Source organism: Cryptomeria japonica, chromosome 3 (genome assembly GCF_030272615.1).
Source record: "Cryptomeria japonica chromosome 3, Sugi_1.0, whole genome shotgun sequence".
In the NCBI taxonomy this organism is placed as follows: Eukaryota; Viridiplantae; Streptophyta; class Pinopsida; order Cupressales; family Cupressaceae; genus Cryptomeria; species Cryptomeria japonica.
The window spans coordinates 995,488,700-995,507,104 of record NC_081407.1 but is presented as its reverse complement, the minus strand read 5'-3'; positions in this window follow the sequence as shown (position 1 = coordinate 995,507,104).

The window sequence follows — 18,405 nt, the reverse complement described above, 5'->3', positions numbered from 1 at the left end:
AGATTCCTCGAATGAATAACTAAACAAAATATTTCATTGGTTAGATTGACCTCGCAATCATACACAATCTTCTAGTGCAATTTCCAATGTAATAATGGTTAGATGTGCCTCGATCTTGTAACACGTTTTCATATGCATGTCCAGGTTCAATGTATCTAGTAACATGTTTCACTCGGTGAATATCAACTCGGTGTGTTAACTTTACTGCTCGGTAGACAACTCGGTGTATACTGCGTTCTATGACTGCTTTCTTCTATAACCGACTAGACTGTGCATACCGACTTCTCTATTTATACATACTGCATGATTCGGTAGTGCTAACTGACTAGAATATATAGTATGACTTTGAATATAAAAACTAATGGCAACTTGATAAGTAGTAACAGGTATGTCAAACTCAATCATGATCCAAAGGAAATTATAGGAGACAAGGATGTAGGAATCCTTACAAGAAGAAAGGTTAGAGAAAAATCATGTATGATCTCTGAATTTGATCCTAAATCATTCAAAGAGGCACATAAAAGATGAAGATTAGATCAAGGCAATGGAAGAGGAACTTGATTAGATAGAAAAGAATGGTACATGGTCCTTGGTACCCAGACCGGAGCATAAAAGTGTCATTGGTACCAAATGGGTTTTCAGAAATAAGCTAATTGAAGATACGGTAGTGATAAGAAACAAAGCCAGAATGGTGTGTATGGGGTATGCTCATGAAGAAGGAGAAGACTGTGGAGAAACCTTTGCTCCAGTAGCCAGATTGGAAGGAGTTCGTATGCTTCTTGCATATGCAGCTTTTAAAGGATTCAAGGTATACCAAATGGATGTAAAATCTGCATTCCTAAATGGAATACTTGAAGAGGAGGTGTATATAGAGAAACCAGATGGGTTTTCCCTATCAGAAGACAGTGATATGGTGTGTAGGCTACATAAAGCCTTGTATGGACTAAAGTAGGCACCTAGAGCTTGGTATGAATGCTTGCACTCCCATCTTGTGAAGATTGGATTTGAAAAAACAAGTGAAGATAGGAATATCTACTTGAAATCAGAAGGAGATCAGATTCTGATTTGTGAAGTATTTGTTGATGACATCATCTTTGGAGGAGATGACAAGATGAGTCATGATTTTGCCGATGAGATGAAGAAGGAATTTGAGATGTCACTCATAGGGGAGATTAATTTCTTCATTGGATTGTAGATTCAACAAATGAAAGATGGAATCTTTATCGCTCAGTCCAAGTATGTCAAAGAGCTGTTGAAGAACTTTGGCATGGAAGACAGTAAACCGGTTGGTACACCAATGGTGATCGGTTGTAAACTATCAAAAGAAGATGACTGAGCACTGGTAAATGAGAAGGAATACTGATCAATGATTGGTAAGTTGCATTATGTAGTGCATAGCAGACCAGACATTGCACATGCAGTGGGTATTACTGCTCAGTTTCAACAAAGCCCAAGAGAATCCCACTTGGTAGCAGTCAAACAGATTCTTAGATATTTGAAAGGAACTATTGACTATGGGTTATGGTATCCATACAATAATGAGTTCAACCTGAAAGTGTTCATAGATGCTGATTGGGCTGGTAATGTAGATGACAAGAAGAGCACAACCGGTGGTGCATTCTTTCTCGATGGCAGACTGGTCTCATGGATGAGTAAAAAGAAGAGTTATATCTCTCAGTCTACAATAGAGGTAGAGTATGTTGCAGCTTTTATGAACTGCACCCAAACTATTTGGATGAAGCATGTATTGAATGGCTTCAAAGTTCCTGTATCTGAACCGGTAAGTATATTCTGTGACAATACAAGTGCAATTAACATTTCCAAGAATCCAGTTTTACATGCTAGAACCAAGCACTTTGAACTCAAGTATCGTTTCTTAAGGGAAAAGGTTCAAAATAAAGAGGTTGTACATGCTTCCAGTAAGGAGCAGTTAGCAGACATATTCACCAAGCCTCTACCAAAGGCTTCATTTACCTATTTAAGAGGTGAATTAGGGGTGCTACCCCTTCAAGAGGTGAACTAAAAGTATGTGCTCCACATCAGTAAGGTATTGCAGTGTCCAATCTTTTTCAGGATTGATGGGTTGAAGGATGCTACTCCTCAGGGGGAGCAACATAGTGGAAAAGGGAAGCTTGTGCCTCCACTTTGGCATTGTTGTCAAAGGGGGAGAAGATGTGAAGTGGGGAAGATATCTGCAACAATAGGGAGAAGATGTGATGTTGAGTGATATCTTTGTATATTGCCATCAATGCCAAAGGGGGAGATTGTTGGCATATGTGCAAGAGTATGATGACATGGTGATATTGTATGTCATCATTGGTGTCAATATGCTGAGAAGTGAACTGGTATATTGAAGTTAAGCAACTAGCAAAGAGAACTAGTATGGTGGTGTAAATCGATATATGTGCAATAAGTGAAGCAGTATGCTTGTCCAAGTGAACCGGTATGATGTTGTGAACTGAAACCGGTATATCAGGACAAGAACTGGTACAAAATGTGGTAGGACTACCGATTGGTAGTCTTAGCTTCAGGGTTTCTGGTTGAAGTGTTCCAAGCCTGTGTGATTCAACCGATTACATTGTGTATGAGTTAGCATTGCAATGGAGATCAGATTGTGTTGCCATGTCAGCCATGTGCATGTGAAGGATCTTGCATGAAGGAGACTGATCCTATCTACCTCCGAAATGTGTGAAGTCTTTGCAAATGGTGGAGAACGCATGATGGGTTATCGCCTCCATGAAGCGGTGAAGAACGAATGATGGAGAATGTCTTGAGATCTGTTCAAGACTATTGTATTCAAATGCAAAGTGCTCAATGGTCAGGATTGAACCGATCAATTGCTCAACCTGAGTGTTTAGGGTTTAGGGTTTATGCTGCCGACCTATCTGTGTTCTATAAGGTCGATGTTGTGTTTCATGTTGAGGTTGTTGGCAAATGTTGTGTGTGTATCTAAGTGTAGAGATACATGATTCTTGCTAGACCAAATAAGAGGATTGATACCTGCATAGTGTGTGTGCAGAAGGAAGGAACTAAAGCAGATTTGCATTGGCATTGAGTGCTATTACCAGATCATTGTAATACCTGTTGATCTTTAACTACTTCAACAGTTGGAAAATCCCTTAACTGGGTAGCTTTAACCAGCTTGCTATAAATCCTTTAACAGGGTGACTCAAAGCCATTAAGTTCATAAAATCCTCTGACAAGGTAACCTCTAATAGGGTTTAACCCTTAACCGGGTATTCTAGCCATCCCTTAACCGGGTTATCCCTAACAGGATTGGTTCCTAACAGAACCTGTTGTAACAGTCTTTAACCGGACTAGGATCCTAACAGAGCAGACTTCTAAAGAGTTTAAAAATAGCTTGTGGGTATTCATCCCCATCGTGGTTTTTCCTAGTCGGGTTTCCATGTGAAAAATATGTGTGTCATATGTGATGTCTTTTTCATGTGATGCTTTGTTGTTTTCTGTCAAGTGGTGAATCATGTTGATCTAGCAAGTTATTATATTTCTGATGATAGATTATTTGTATATGCATAAGGACAAAGTAGAAATGAGGGAGTAGGTTGTGTGGAAAGCTAAGAAGATTGACCGGTTCATGTCTTTCACAGCTGCACTGTGTTTAACTTGTAGAAGTCTAGTTTGGACCGGTGTTGGATATTTCCAGTAGTTTACAGTCTACAATCAAACCGGTTCAGGAGAAGTTTTTTGTTTGTGCCTCTACTGATTCACCCCCCTCTTAGCATTGGTTTGGTACTCACCGTTCATCATTGAGTTATCAGGTTTCTTCTGAATCTTGATTTCTTTGGGCCTACCATAAAACTTTGGAGGAGGGAGATGTCCCACATAGATTGTGTTTTGAAGGGTATATTCTCCACCATCATTGTCAACAATCTTGACCTTGATCTTAAGTTGGGCGGAGATGGATGCGATGTTGGAAGTGTCAGATGGTGGTGGTGGAGCAGGTGTGTTGAGTGGAAAATGGTAGGGATGTTTTCCTTCAAGGAGTTTTCAATATTGAAAAGGTTGTGGATCAGCCAAGATGGTGATTTATTTACCATTGTATGGAAATTTGAGGCATTGGTGATAGGTGGACAAAATGGCTTGAATGAAATGAATCCACAAATGGTTGAGGAGGATGTTATAGGGGAGCTCAAGGTCCAAGACTTAACAAGTATTCTCAACTTTTGCATGGCCCACTTGAAGAGGCAATGTGATGGTACCTTTTGAGACTTGTTCTGCATCATCATATGCTTTTATTGTGATCTTACCAGATGTATCAACTAGATCTTTAGAGATTCCCTATTGTTTGATTAATTTGTATTTATAGAGGGTTAGACTAGATCCACCATCTATAAGGAATCTCTTTATTTTGTGCTTATGTATAATGGCCTCAATGTGGAGGGGGTTATTATGAGAGGGATCAATGGAGGGAGTGTCTCTGGAAGTGAAAACTAGGTGATGATGCATGGTGAGATTACCTATCAAGGCCTGGAATTGAGAAACATTAATATTGTCAAGGGACACGAGATTCTAGCAAGGTCTATTCATGAATCTCTTTATGGACGAGCGAGGTCTTGAGAAGCTTAAGGATGGAAATCTATGCATGCACCGTGCTGATGTGATCAAGGATGTTGTAGCAATTGGTAGATGATTTTGAAGCTAGAGGAGGAGGAGGAGGAGCTCCTTGGATAGTTACACCCCCTCGACGAGTGGTGACATTGAAATAATTTTTGGGTAGATGGATTTGAGGGTGAAGCACCCTGGATGAATATTTTGGGTTGAAGTAGTTTTCTAGATGACTAAGAAGGAGGGGCTCCCTAAATGGTTACCCTTGGTCTGTGGGGTGTTGATGTGGGGTCAACTCCTTAGAAAATGATGGTTTTAACATGATTGTTGACAATTTCAATGCGGCCTACCAAGGATTCAAAGCCAATGATATTGTTGTTTTAGTCATAGGGAATCGAATGAGATGATGAGCCTCTTTCCTTACTATGTTTGGGGAAGGGGTATTGGTACATTTTGAGCTTATAATTGGAATTACTAGGCTTAACAACTACAACCTCGATGTTGCCCTTGTCAATAAGGTCCTGAATGTAGTTCTTGAGTTTCATACACTTTCATGTATCATGAACCTAAATTCAATGGTATTCACAATACTCATTATCATTATACCATTGGGGTTTTGGTTGGTTGGGTGCATATGGATGAGTCATCAAAAAGATAACAATGCCATCCTTGACAAGCTTATGGAAAAAAACCTTGATAGGTTCAAAAAGAGAAGTGTATTCACACTGAGTTTGATTGTTGAGTGTATTCTAGACATGCCGGACCGAATGATCTTTTCGCTTCTCATCCCCTTAACGGTGTTAGGAATAGGGGATCTTCTACACCAAGATCACAAAATACCACCCTTGTAAATAGTCCCTCGAGTTCTCCTCTTGCTATTGACCATGATTCCATAGTCACTATTCAGTTTGACTTGATTCAATCATTAGAGGAGAACTTGAGAGACTTCGAAGGGTTCTTAAATTAGGAAAATATTCTCTCCTAGACAGGGAATGTGGTGAATACCTTAAGGGACATGTTGGTTTTGGATAGCAGAGGCATGGAGATGTTGAGGGTATTATCCTTAATTGTTAAGGGTCATGTGCCCCTTGTAGAGTCTCCCTCTCAAGATAGTCAATTCAATGATGTTGGTCCTCAGATTAGTGTTGACTTTCTTGGAGAGACAATACACATGGATGACATTGGACCTATGATTTATCTCTCAATTCCTAGCATTCATGTCTCTAATATTCCTCTCTAGAGGTTACATTGGTATGTCTAATAGCTCTACCATTGTTTCAATCACAACTCACATTTATTGTATCAGTGACATCACTGGGATTGGTACTACCTCTGGTGATGGTATTGGAGCTCATGCTAGTGTTGGTGGAGGTGGTGGTCATGAAACCCATTCATTTGCTACTATGCATGGCATACCTCCACCCCCTCCACCCGCTAAGCCTGTTTTAAACACCATATTGTAAAAGATGGGACAATTGTAGCAAAAAATACAAATATTGCTTCCGCCTTTGGTCAATCTTCATTACTCTCTTATTATCACAAGAGCTTGCTTCATTTGACTATCCTTAATACCATCCTTCCCTAGGGGGTTGGGGCATTAAATTTTGATCAATTTAATGGAGAAGGGGATCCCAATGTGCATATTGATTCCTTTATGACCATATGCAGTGATTACCATAGTTTGGATTTTGTACTACCTAAATTATCCTCTCAGTCCCTTAAGGGAGCTACATTGGAATGGTATAGTTCCTTACCAGATTATTCAATTTGAACATTTGATCAATTCATGGATTTATTCCTCAAACAATTTCACTGCTATGGGTTTTGACACTGAATTAATGAATCCCCCTGTGCCCTTGTGTTTTTGTTGATGTTGTGGGTCTTATGCGTCATCTGCTAAAGTTGAAATTACATGAAAAAATCTCATTATGTTAATGTGACACAACATCTCTTCTCCTTAGAATGACATGTGTGCTACACATACCATTCTAAAGGGGGGTTGTCATATCTCTGTATTCTTGCATGTTTTTATTTGCATCTTATTTTATCCATCCAATTATCTCTTTTTATCCTTTTCATTTGTGGGGGCCAAACCAATTGATCTCTTTTTATCTTTTTCCTTTGTGGGGGCCAAACCACTTCTCTTTTTAAATTTTGCCTTTGTGGGGACCTTACCGTTTGATTTCTTTTTATCTTTGCCTTTGTGGGGGCCAAACCACTTGATCTCTTTTTATCTCTTTCCTTTTTGTAGGCCAAACCACTATCTAATCAATCGTCGATTGATGCAAGTTGCCCTATCATATGACTATCTAGCATAAAACAACTTTCTACCCATACTGGCACATATCTTTTAATCATTATCCTATTATCTTCATGTATTATTGTATCAAAATTTTCACTTTTTCATCTGACATTTTTGTTTGCAGTTAACATGCTTATGATAAAATAGCCTAGCAAAATATTACGAAGGTTCAAGACACTTTCCCGGGGACAACTTCGGTTCAAGGATTTTGCTTCCTGTCCGTGTCTTGGTAAAATCATTGTAACCTTTACCTCTACTTTATCTTTACATGACAAAATGATGATACACTTGCTAAAGTGGGGACAAAATATAACGTCGTAAATTGTACCCCATGCAATTCCACACTACACAAATGCCTTCACTTTATGCTGATTGGAGAACATCTTCACCTTTTTGTCCCTTTTTCTTGCATGGCTTGCCTAGTTAGCCTTTGCCTTGGCTTTTTCTAGACTTCATTGATTGTTGGCTCATGGACACTAGCGCATTGTAGAGATGTCTACACACCATGCTAGTGTTCCACAAATTTGCATACTGAAGGTGGTCTTTTGAGCATTACTCCTACAATTGGAAAGATTCATAATACCTCTGTGCACACTCATCGACGCCAGATTTGAGCCTAGAGTGTTTATATGGCCTTGAGAGCTTCATATTTGGCTCTTTAACAACAAATTCAAACTTTTGGAGAATTCTTTAGACTCTCTTGGTAAACCTTCTTCTTGATCTTCCACCATTATTTTACATCACCACCATCTTTGCAGTTGTGTGTGAGAGGGTTATTTGTGCATACCTTCACTCTGTCAGGCACTTGTTCTTCGAGTGTTGAAGGGGAGTACTTTCCTATTTAATTCCATTATTGTATCTCCAATAGCATATTATCTGTTTCGTACTATTTCTATGCATTTTCTTTATCAATCTTCTATTCTTTTGGTTGTTAGTGGAGGTGGAAACACCAAAATGGGGGTCTAACTATAACAAACCTCTATACACAACCCTAACATTTTCTCTCTATTGTGTGTGTAGGTTTTTGAAGTGAACTTAGGAATGGGAGGATTTGATTTTAGACCAATTGTGAGACGCCCTTCCTCTCTTCTTTGATTTTATACTTAGTTTTTCATTCTGCCATTCTTTTATTTAGCTTAGAAGTTCATTTGATATATTTGTGTGTCACTCTATAATTTCTATGCATGTCTCTGTGTTCTATCCATATGGGATGTTAGCACGCTGCATTGTCATCTTCAACTCATGCACATGTCCTCAGGCAGACATTGTGTAGAGACCATCAGAGAGTCTTTGTGACTTGTCGTTTCAAGTTTTCTAGTTTAATGAACCTTATATAGAGTAAAACTCCATTTTAGGTTTAGGTAGTTGAGTAGTCTTTATCTCTTGGCTCACCAGAGCACTAGCTTAGTAAGGTGGAGTAGGCCTATTTTCTCCTCTAGGATTTCATCACCTTAAGGGTGTTGAATTTCTTCCCCCATAGTTAACATGGCCACTATCACTCTAATCTCACCCTAGCCCGAGGACAAGAAACAATGATATTTTAATTATGATCCCCTTTATTCTTCTCAAAATTAATTACATTTATTTTAATTAATCCTATCACTATAGTCCAATAATTGATTTATTAAATAAATCGGTTATCCCCTATTCTTCTAAAGTCCTCAAAATTAATTAATTATTCTAAAATTCCCTTTAATTAATTAATTCAAATTAATTAACTAAATCATGGGATTCCTACAAATCACTTTTCCTAATCCACACTTAGCCTAATTAATTCTTCTAGAAGCCCACTTAACATTATTTATCAATTTTTAATTCCTTCACTCATTCTCTCTCCTCTTGTCAAATCCTCCTACAAATCCCACTTGTCTTTTGTTAGGTATGACTTGGAAAGCTAATGTACTAAGAGGGGAGGGGTGAATCAGTACTTCAAAACTTTTCTTCAAAAACAATTTTACTGATAAACACAAACTAAGTATAGCTGATCTCATAAATATATAAAACTGAAACATAATCATAGAAATAACATCCATCAAAATTTAACTCCATAACACAAAGATTTTTGGTCACGCAGAAACTCTTGGTTAGAGAGAAAAACTGCAGTGGGGATGGCACCCACAACTTCACTACTACAATAATCAAGACTGCTCGGTTAGAGCTACATGTTTAGCTATTTCTGATAGCTTACCCTGTTAGGAGTATAAAGATCTTTAGATCTACCTTGCTAAAGGATTTTACAAACACTTTTACAAAATGTTGTACCTGGTTAAAGGCTTTACAATTTATAGACTTTATTAGAGTCTTGTACCTTGTTAAAGGTTTCTAACACAACTTAATAATTCAATCAAAATATTTACAAAATATCTACAACTTCACATCTAAAATGTTATAGTAGACTCTATGTGCTCAATATGAAATTACCTTGCTCATAGTATTCCTCGGTAATTGTTAAATCAACTCGGTAACCACTTCTATATACTTTGTCCCTTAAACTGTTCTCTGAAACCTTCTCGGTAACCTCTGAATATCTTTGTCAATATTCTTTCTTAACTATATCATCACATCGTGTCTTCTCTCAAGATTTTCCATTTCCATATCATATCCTATTTTTAGATACTCAAATCATTCTGTTTATATAGATCTCTGAGACAGTGATCTATTCATGCTTCGATCATACAAACATGTTATATTGAATGAATAAACATAGAAATTATTTCGTTGGATATTCTTCCTCAAAATCATACAAAATCTTTAAATGTAATTTCCTATGTAATAATGGTTTCATCTTCTCGAATCTTATAACACATTTCACATGTGTGTCTAGGTTCATTGAATCTGGTAACACATTTCTACTCGGTTCAAATTAACTCAGTATACCTTCTTTGCTGCTCGGTAGACAGCTCGGTGTGTCTCATCTGGATGACTTGTCTCTCTTTTGTAACCGACACCGGTAGCCTTGGTATTTACCGACTGGACTTTTCAGTAGTATTAATCAACTAGAGTATATAGGATGACTTTGGGCATAAAACTAATGACAACTTAGTAAATAGCAATAGTCTTAAAATCTCTTATTAATCCTCCTTATCTCCCTTTTAATCATTTTCTAGTGGCTAATCCCCATGATTAGCCACCAAGTCAACCAATTGCCATAAATGGCTTGTCCCCTCTTGTCCCCTTCACCTTCCAACCTTAAATGCACCTAATTGGGCCACTTCAAGGATTTCAAAATTCCCCATTCTCCTAGGCACTCTCATCTTCCCAAGGAAATTTTAAATCCTTTTCCCATTTTCTTTTCCCATGCAATCCATTATTTAGGAATTTTTAATTCCCTTGTCCTCTCCTAGGGAATTTTAAATTCTTTTTTATCCCCCCAAGGTACTTGAGGATCTCGTCCCCATGCACCTTGTGGAGTGTGGAGACAAGAAATGCCTTTATGGAAAATCTCTTTGTCTGCACACCTTGTCCTCTCAATACATGTCCCCGCCTTCCTTCAATCTCTACCCTTGGTTCATCTTCAATCTCAACCATCCATTCATCTCCCTTCCAATCTATAAATTGGGGTCTCCTCCCCTTCATTTCTCATCTCCAATTCAAGTAATCCCATGCTTCTCATTTGTGATTAGAATGATCCTTTTAGCATCCTCATTATAGTCAATTTAAGCATCCAATCCTTATTTCCATAAGAATTCGCCCATTATCCATCATCCATATCCATCTCATTTGTTGTGCATTTTGGAGAGCAATCCACATACCCACATAGGATGAATCCAAACAAGTTGAGGAGGGGAATGTCTAAAATTAATTAATTAAATTAAATATTTAATTAATTTGTCCTTTCTATAGATATATCCTTCACACCTTTAGATGCTCCATACAGTGGGGAGGCTACTTCATTATATATCCCAACTAAGATAAATGATCACATTGTTAGAAGTGTGATGGTCGAGCCCACATGTCAAGTCAATGTTATTATGAAGGAATCTTTGTTTATAACATATTACATAGGGTGAGATATGAAGAATGTCATGCTTTTATTTGCATGCATAACGAGATATCTATTCCTCATCTAGGTAACACCACTTTGACGATCCTTGTGGGACCCAAGGCAGTGTCGAGTATGTTTGTTGTTATTTTCCAATCAGACCTATTCTAGTTAAGCTAGGCATCCCCTATCTAATCTCCATGGAAGAAATCCCCTCAATTATTCAAAAGTGCTTGAAGTCCTCTCATGAGGGCATAGTGCATGTTGTCCAAGATACTGGATTTCAACTGCAAATTTCTCATGAGGGCTCTTCATTAGATCATGTTTGGCCTGCTCCGATTGGGCCTATGCTTACCTATGGATACCTACTATAAAAGGCTTATTATAAGTACAAAATGGGGAAGTTAGCCTCTACATCAGTCCAGCCTACAATTTCTCTATCTCCTCCAACATTAGTTTCTACTCCTCTTTACTTGTCTTCTCCTATACTACAACGGCTTGTGTCTTCTACCTCTTCTACATTGGGGGCTAAGGATAGACCTATTACTTAGGGTAGAACTCCTCTCCTGCCTAGGACTACATATCCTTCAATGATGTCTTCTATTCCTGCGATTGCACTTAGTACAAACAAAGGAAAGAAACTCGTGCTATCAACATTCACAACGCTCCCTCCTTTTGAGCTCCTAATCATTGTTGACATACCTTGTCCTATCTGATACAATAAGGGAAGACATTCAAAAAGATCTCATCTATCACCTTTGGCTCCTACATCATAACCTTCAAGGATACCTCTCATTCCTCCAACTGCTCCTTGAGAAAAATGAGGAAGGGCACCTATGGCTACACCTGTAGGACTTATTTTAGTAGCACCTCTTTCTTCATTTATTGGGCCTTCTCCTTTGTTGACAATATCTCTAGAGGCTTCTCCCATAGAGCATGATGTTACTAAGCCTTCTTTGACTTCTCCTCCTAGTCCCTATCTATGCCAAAACTAGTTTGCACATGGGTGTAAGCATCGTCTACATACAATGGCCTAGGAATGTGAAGCCACTTTGAAGGTTGCAAATGATTTGTTAGTGTTTTCTCTTTCTCCCATTGTTTTCATGCCTGCTCCCACTCCTATTTCTCCTACTACATCTATGCTTGATCCATCTTTTGTGCTATTGCATGCCGCTCTTGGGTTTGCCAATGAGCCTCTCTCAAAAAGGGTATAGGTCTTTATTGATCTCTCCTTAGTGCCGCCTCTCATCACTTCTTTGCTTAATATCCCTATGTTCTCCTAGCCCATTGACATGTTGCATACAAAGGTTGTGTCTAGTGCATCCTTGTATACTTCACCAGCCTCATATCCTCATATTCATCAGAGCTTTCCTAGGGCACTTAAACCCACTATGCTTGATTAGAGGCTTTCACCTCTATAGAAACCTAAGCATAAGTTTGAGAAGGACCCCATTCCCAAGTTTCATCTTTGAAAGACAACTTCGACAACCTCTATTTCTATTTCTTTGTTTGTTTTAGTGCCTATTCGGGTATGTGCACGATCATGAGGGGCCAAAAAGTGGCGATATCCTGACTAAAGTTCTGATTGATAGGCTTATTAAAAAATATCTATAACTTTCAAAAAATATCACATTTTTTGAATCTGAAACATGAATCACATTATATGATTCATATACTATAGGATTAAAAAAAATTCAATTTCATGAAGTTTTGACCAAGTTATGGTGGTTAGACATACGAGTTTTTTATATTTTTAAAAAGCTGTAGTAAAAAAATCATAATTAATTATTTATTTTATAAAAAAATATTTGTCACATTCGGACATGAGTCTTCTACTTACATCTAAAATCTTACAAAAAAATATTATGATTTGTTTATGGTTAGGGTGGTTAGAAAAACACCCGCTTCTTATTTTTTTCCTAAAATTTTAGTACTATTGCATTGAAATTTTAAATTTTCATCAAATAGATTTTTTTTTTTCAAAATACAACTAGTATCTTCGAAACTACATTCAATTTTCTACAGATTCTATTCTTACATATTTTTGAAATAATGTTGGTAACTTATTCAAATTTTTACGTTAGTTTTCCTAATTTTGTTTTCTGATTTACATTGCCACTTAAGAGCCTGTTTGGCCCACTATGATCCTGCATATACCCATTCTTTGTTTGTATTTTTTTGCATTATTGAGAAGGCTCCACATTCTCTAGAGTCTATCTTTGTATCTCTATCAAAGGTTAGTGGCCTGACTCCTATTTCACTGCCTCGAGTCAAGTCACCTGCCTCTTTTATTGAGGGGCATTTGTTTGACTCTTTAGAGGATATCTTGGCATTTTATATGATATTTACTTGATTATTGACTCTTTCTTCTTAGGAGCTCTGGGACGAGGATGTGGAAGTTGCATCAACCCTAACTCTTTTAGTTGGTGAAGCACCTAGTGCTACCCTTGCAGTTGTCCCTCTTTGATCTTGCCCTACCTCCCCATATGATCAATATTGGGAGGACGATTACCTGATGGTGGGTGACTACTAGGATAATACCCTTATTATATTGTAGATTAGGGTGTGTTTGTTTATGTTCCCCTATGCTTTCTTTATGTGTTTTGTGCTCCTCTGAATACCCAAGTTACCTTGTAGGTGCGTGGAAATAGGGTGTGATGATTGTCTTTATGTATTTTTTCTCTCCTGGAGGACCCAAGTAACTTTGTAGGTACTTGGGAATAGGGGATTATTTGATGTAAGCCTTCTTCTATTTTTTTTACCTTCTTTCTTCTTTTTGTTGTGTTTTGATTTTGGACATTTGGGAATGATGCAAAATGTTGGGGTCATTTAGGCTCTCTTCCATGTTGGCTTGAATTTTATTTAATATAAAGTTTGGGACCATGATGAGTAACTCATATGCAGCCATATGTAGCCTTTAATTTTACTACTGCGAATTTTTCTAACCCTAAACTATCAAATCCCCCTATCTCTTTGTGCTTTTATTGATGTTGTGAGTTTTAGGGATCATCTATTGCAAGGTTTCTTTCCATGAAAATATCTTATAACATGCTAACATGATACACCATATCTTCTCCTTAGAATGGCATGCATTTTACACATATCATTTCTAAGGGGGGGCTATCATATCTACATTTTTTCATATCTACATTTGCATCTCAATATATATCTAATGATCTTTATTTTATATTTTTCCTCTGCTGGGGCCAACCCCTTGATTTTTTTTGCCTTTGTGGAGGCCAAACCACTTGATCTTTAATGCATTTGTGGGGGCCAAACCACAATTTAATCAATCTCATATGGCTATCTAGCATAAGACAACTTTCCACCCATACCAGTGAAACACTTTTTTTTATCTCAGTGATCACTATCTTGTTATCTATGTGTTTGATCATACCATTTTATCAATTTTTTTTTCTTTTTTTTTTTGTCTAACATGTTTGCATGCAGTTAAAATGTTTGATGAAACAACCTTACATTATCTCACAAAGGTCAAAACCCTTCCCTAGGGGCAATTTCACACTATTAGAGGATTCTGCTTCCCCTTTGTATGTTGGTAAACTTTTTAAACGTTTTCTAATTTATCTCGTGATAATGATATGCTTGCTAAGGTGGGGGAAAAATGTAGTGTCATAAATTTCACCCCATTTAATTACATACTACATAAGTACCTTCATTTTAAGATAATTATATAATTCCTTCACCTCCCTATCCTTTTGTCCACTTGGATTTCTCTATCATCCTACCTTTTGTATTTTTACTAGCTCTATTGACTATTTGACTCACAAACTCTTGCATGTTGTGGAGATGTCTACATGTTGCGCTAGCATCTCACAAATCTACAATATGAAGGTGGCCATTGAAGCATTGTAACACTTGCAAATGGTATAGTTCATAATGCCTCTTTCCATGACCATCGACATCTATTTTTCTCCCAACTTTTTTATCTTGCCTTTGAAGCTTCATTTTTGGTCTCTATTAACTCTATTCAATCTACTCAATCTCTTTAGTGTTAGAACCACCCTATCCTTTAATTTCCAACATTCTTATTAAGCATCTTGGCTCTCTCATTTTGGACACCATTTTCATTTTTTTAGGACCTCATGCTTCTTCTCCATTTTAAAAGCTCTTCCTTATAGATGTGGAAGGGGAGTTATTCTCTTCTCATTTTATCTATATTAGCATATTTTATTATTTACTTTATATTTAATCTACTGGTTTACCTATCAATCTATCTTGGCTTTTTATGGAGGTGGAAAAACCAAAACGGGGGGTCTAACTATGGTAGACCTTTAAAGCATAGTCCCAACATTTTCTTTTCTGTCTTGTGTGCAAGTTACATCAGAGAAGAGTCATTTTATTGGAAGCTTCAATCATGGACCCATTGTGAGATTATTTATTTCATTTCTTTCACTCTTCTATTTAAGCATTTATAGTCAGTTTATATTCCTATCGTATATTTGTTTAGTTTTAATTTATTTGGAGCACATATCTCATTTCTTTGCATTTTATGTATGAAATAGGACACCAACACGTCGTATTGTCATCCACGATCTGCATGTGCATCCTCAGACAAAGAGCTAAAAGAGGTTGTCAGAAGATCTTTGTGATCCATCTTGTGTTATCTTCAGGGTACCTAACAAACTTATGCTTTGTACTCATCCTAAGTGGAGAGGTTGATTATTGAGTCCTTGAGAGGTTGTTATCCACCTATCAAAGTGGTTTATTTTTTCTCCTCTATAGCTTGGACCATGCAAGATCCTCTACAAGTTTGATTCTAAAAATGCATATAAGGCTGAATTACCATAGGGAATTGGCATACTCTCCAATATTTAATATTGTAGACCTTTTCCAATTTCATGGAGTATAGATGGATGATGACACAAAAGTCCCTCCTTAGGACTAGTTACCATAATAAAAATAGAAGCAAGAGAGAAAATTCTAGATAGTCGTACTAGGTGCATCACCTAGAACAAATGGTATAGGGATTATTTGACCAAATGGAAAGGAAATCCAATGAAAGTTACAAAATGTATCACAAAAGCTACAATAGAATGACTTGGATCATTCCTAGAGATAGCAATGTGCAAAGAAGATTTCTCAAATAACTCAGGGGGTCTGATGTAGGAGCCAGTATCCTAAAGAATATTATATCATTCTTGTGCAAAAAAATAATAATAATTGTAGATTAGAATAGAGATATAATGATGAATCTACTACAACATACCCAAGTGGCAACAATTGCAGACTTATTTTCCAAAATATCTCTTCAAGCTATAAGTTTTCCTTGTCAAGCATCCTGAACTCTAACCTATAGGATGTAGTGTGCAAAACTTTTCCATAACTTGAAAATTATTTATAACTCTTCACATGATATATATGAGTCAATATTAGGTACCCTAGATGGATCCACACCCCTCACATCAACCCTTGGAGATTCATCATATACTTTGGGATGACATACCTGTTTCACTAGGCATTAGGCTTGGGGCCTAGTTGAGATTGACATGGATCACTTGTAAGACTAGAATCTAGTACATAATCACTCTCTAAATTTAGTAGAAGGTATATAGAAAGTAAGAGAGTTATGAGATAGGGAATTAGGATTTGAAACTAAGTTTGACATGTAAGTAGGCAATAAGCTTGTGATAGCCTGCAAGCCTATAAGTGTAGCTAATGGGCCTAATTTTGAATTTTCATATGAAAGGGACTATGGGCATGTTCTATTTCTATTTGGATCAATAAAATTTCATGTTTCTTTCAATTTCTTGAGTTGTGTGGATTCTACTACAAGGCTAGATAGTCCATTATGGACACTCCATCCTTGATTGCTTCAAAATTTCAATGGTCAATTTTAGGTGTCTACTCCTTCATAAATTATTGCATTCACATGTCACTTTCCCTTTTACAACTCATCCTTTGACCAATTATTTTATTCTAATTTCTCATACATGTGTAAGAATTCTCTTCCCAATAGATCCACCCTACACTTTCCCTTTTCTCCATTTGTTAACTTTCCAATCCCACAACCTTATTCCTAACTCTTAAATTTATCTAATCCCAATTAGTGAATTGATATTTAATAATTAATTAACTATTCCATCTTCCAATCATCATTAACATTTTCCTCAATTTTAAATTCTTCCAAACCCCCAAACTTTTAACCATGTGACATGTGCCCTCTAAACCTTCATACATTCTTGTATGCAGATGTCACTTTCCCTTTTCAAACTCATCCTTTAAACAATTATTTTATTGGTTTATCATACACATGTGAGAATTATATTCCTAATAGAGCCACCCTAAACTTTTCCCTTTTCTCCATTTGCCACCTTTCCAATCCTACACCTCTTACACTTTTCCTCTTTTGTTTCTACTTGTCATCTCCTTGTTCTTTCTGAGTTGAGCTTAGACATTTATGAGCACACATTTCTCTCTTCTCCATGAAAAATTTCATTCTAATATGCCTCTATCTCATGACACTTATCACAAGAGTAAACTTTCAATCCTTGTCACTTTCTCTCATTCAATCTTAGCACTTCATGCCACTTTGCATCTTATCCCTCCATTATTCAATTGAAAAATATATAAGTTGAAGCCTTCTCTCTTCATTGATAATGACTTGAGTTCATTCCATCCCAATTACATCATTTTTCTAAGAAAATTCTTAGTGTTATGATTCTTAGAGAGCAATCCACATCATAGCTAAGTTAGAGAAAATCAAATGAGTTAGGTGCATCACTTTGGCTCAATCAAGGAAGAGAAGGTATAACCATTTGAGTTTATTTTATGTTGTTTAAATTACTTTATCTTATTGTTATTTCATTTCTTTTTCTCTTCTACACAATGAATTCATTCTTATAGTTGTGGTAGTAGTATTTTTATCTTATATTAAAGATTAAAGTTATTTTCATGAGTAAAAGTTGGTAAATCGGACTATGAAGTTTGTAAAGGTAGATAATGTGTTTAGTTAGAAATTTTTCGATTTGTGGTAGGTTATTCTAGGTTTGTGCCAACTTGGTGTTCATTTTTGGGAATGTTGTGATAACTATTGGAGAAGTTCATTGTAAACATGGACATTCTCCATTACAAGACCATTAGAATTTATAATTTTTTTATTTTCATTTAATGGCATGTTTCATGTGGTTTTGAGATTTGTGTCATTGTGATATTGATGCAAATTATGTGATATATATATATATATATATATATATATATATATATATATATATATATATATATATATATATATATATATATATATATATATATATATATATATATATATATATATATGTGGTTTCAATTCATTTAAAAGAAAGAAAAGAAGACTAGAATGGAGTAGACACATTAAGGTAAGTACAACAATGGGGGAGTGAGTATTAAGAGGAAAATTGAGGAAATAAGGAGTGTGCTATGGGATAAAACATAAGAGAGTGAATATGATATGTCTAGGAGTGTTTTTTAGTAGAGATAATTAAATGGTCTTGTATTGCAAATCCTCATGTGACTACTTGTTACAAGTCTAGAAGTGGTGTTTTCATAGTTAGAGGTA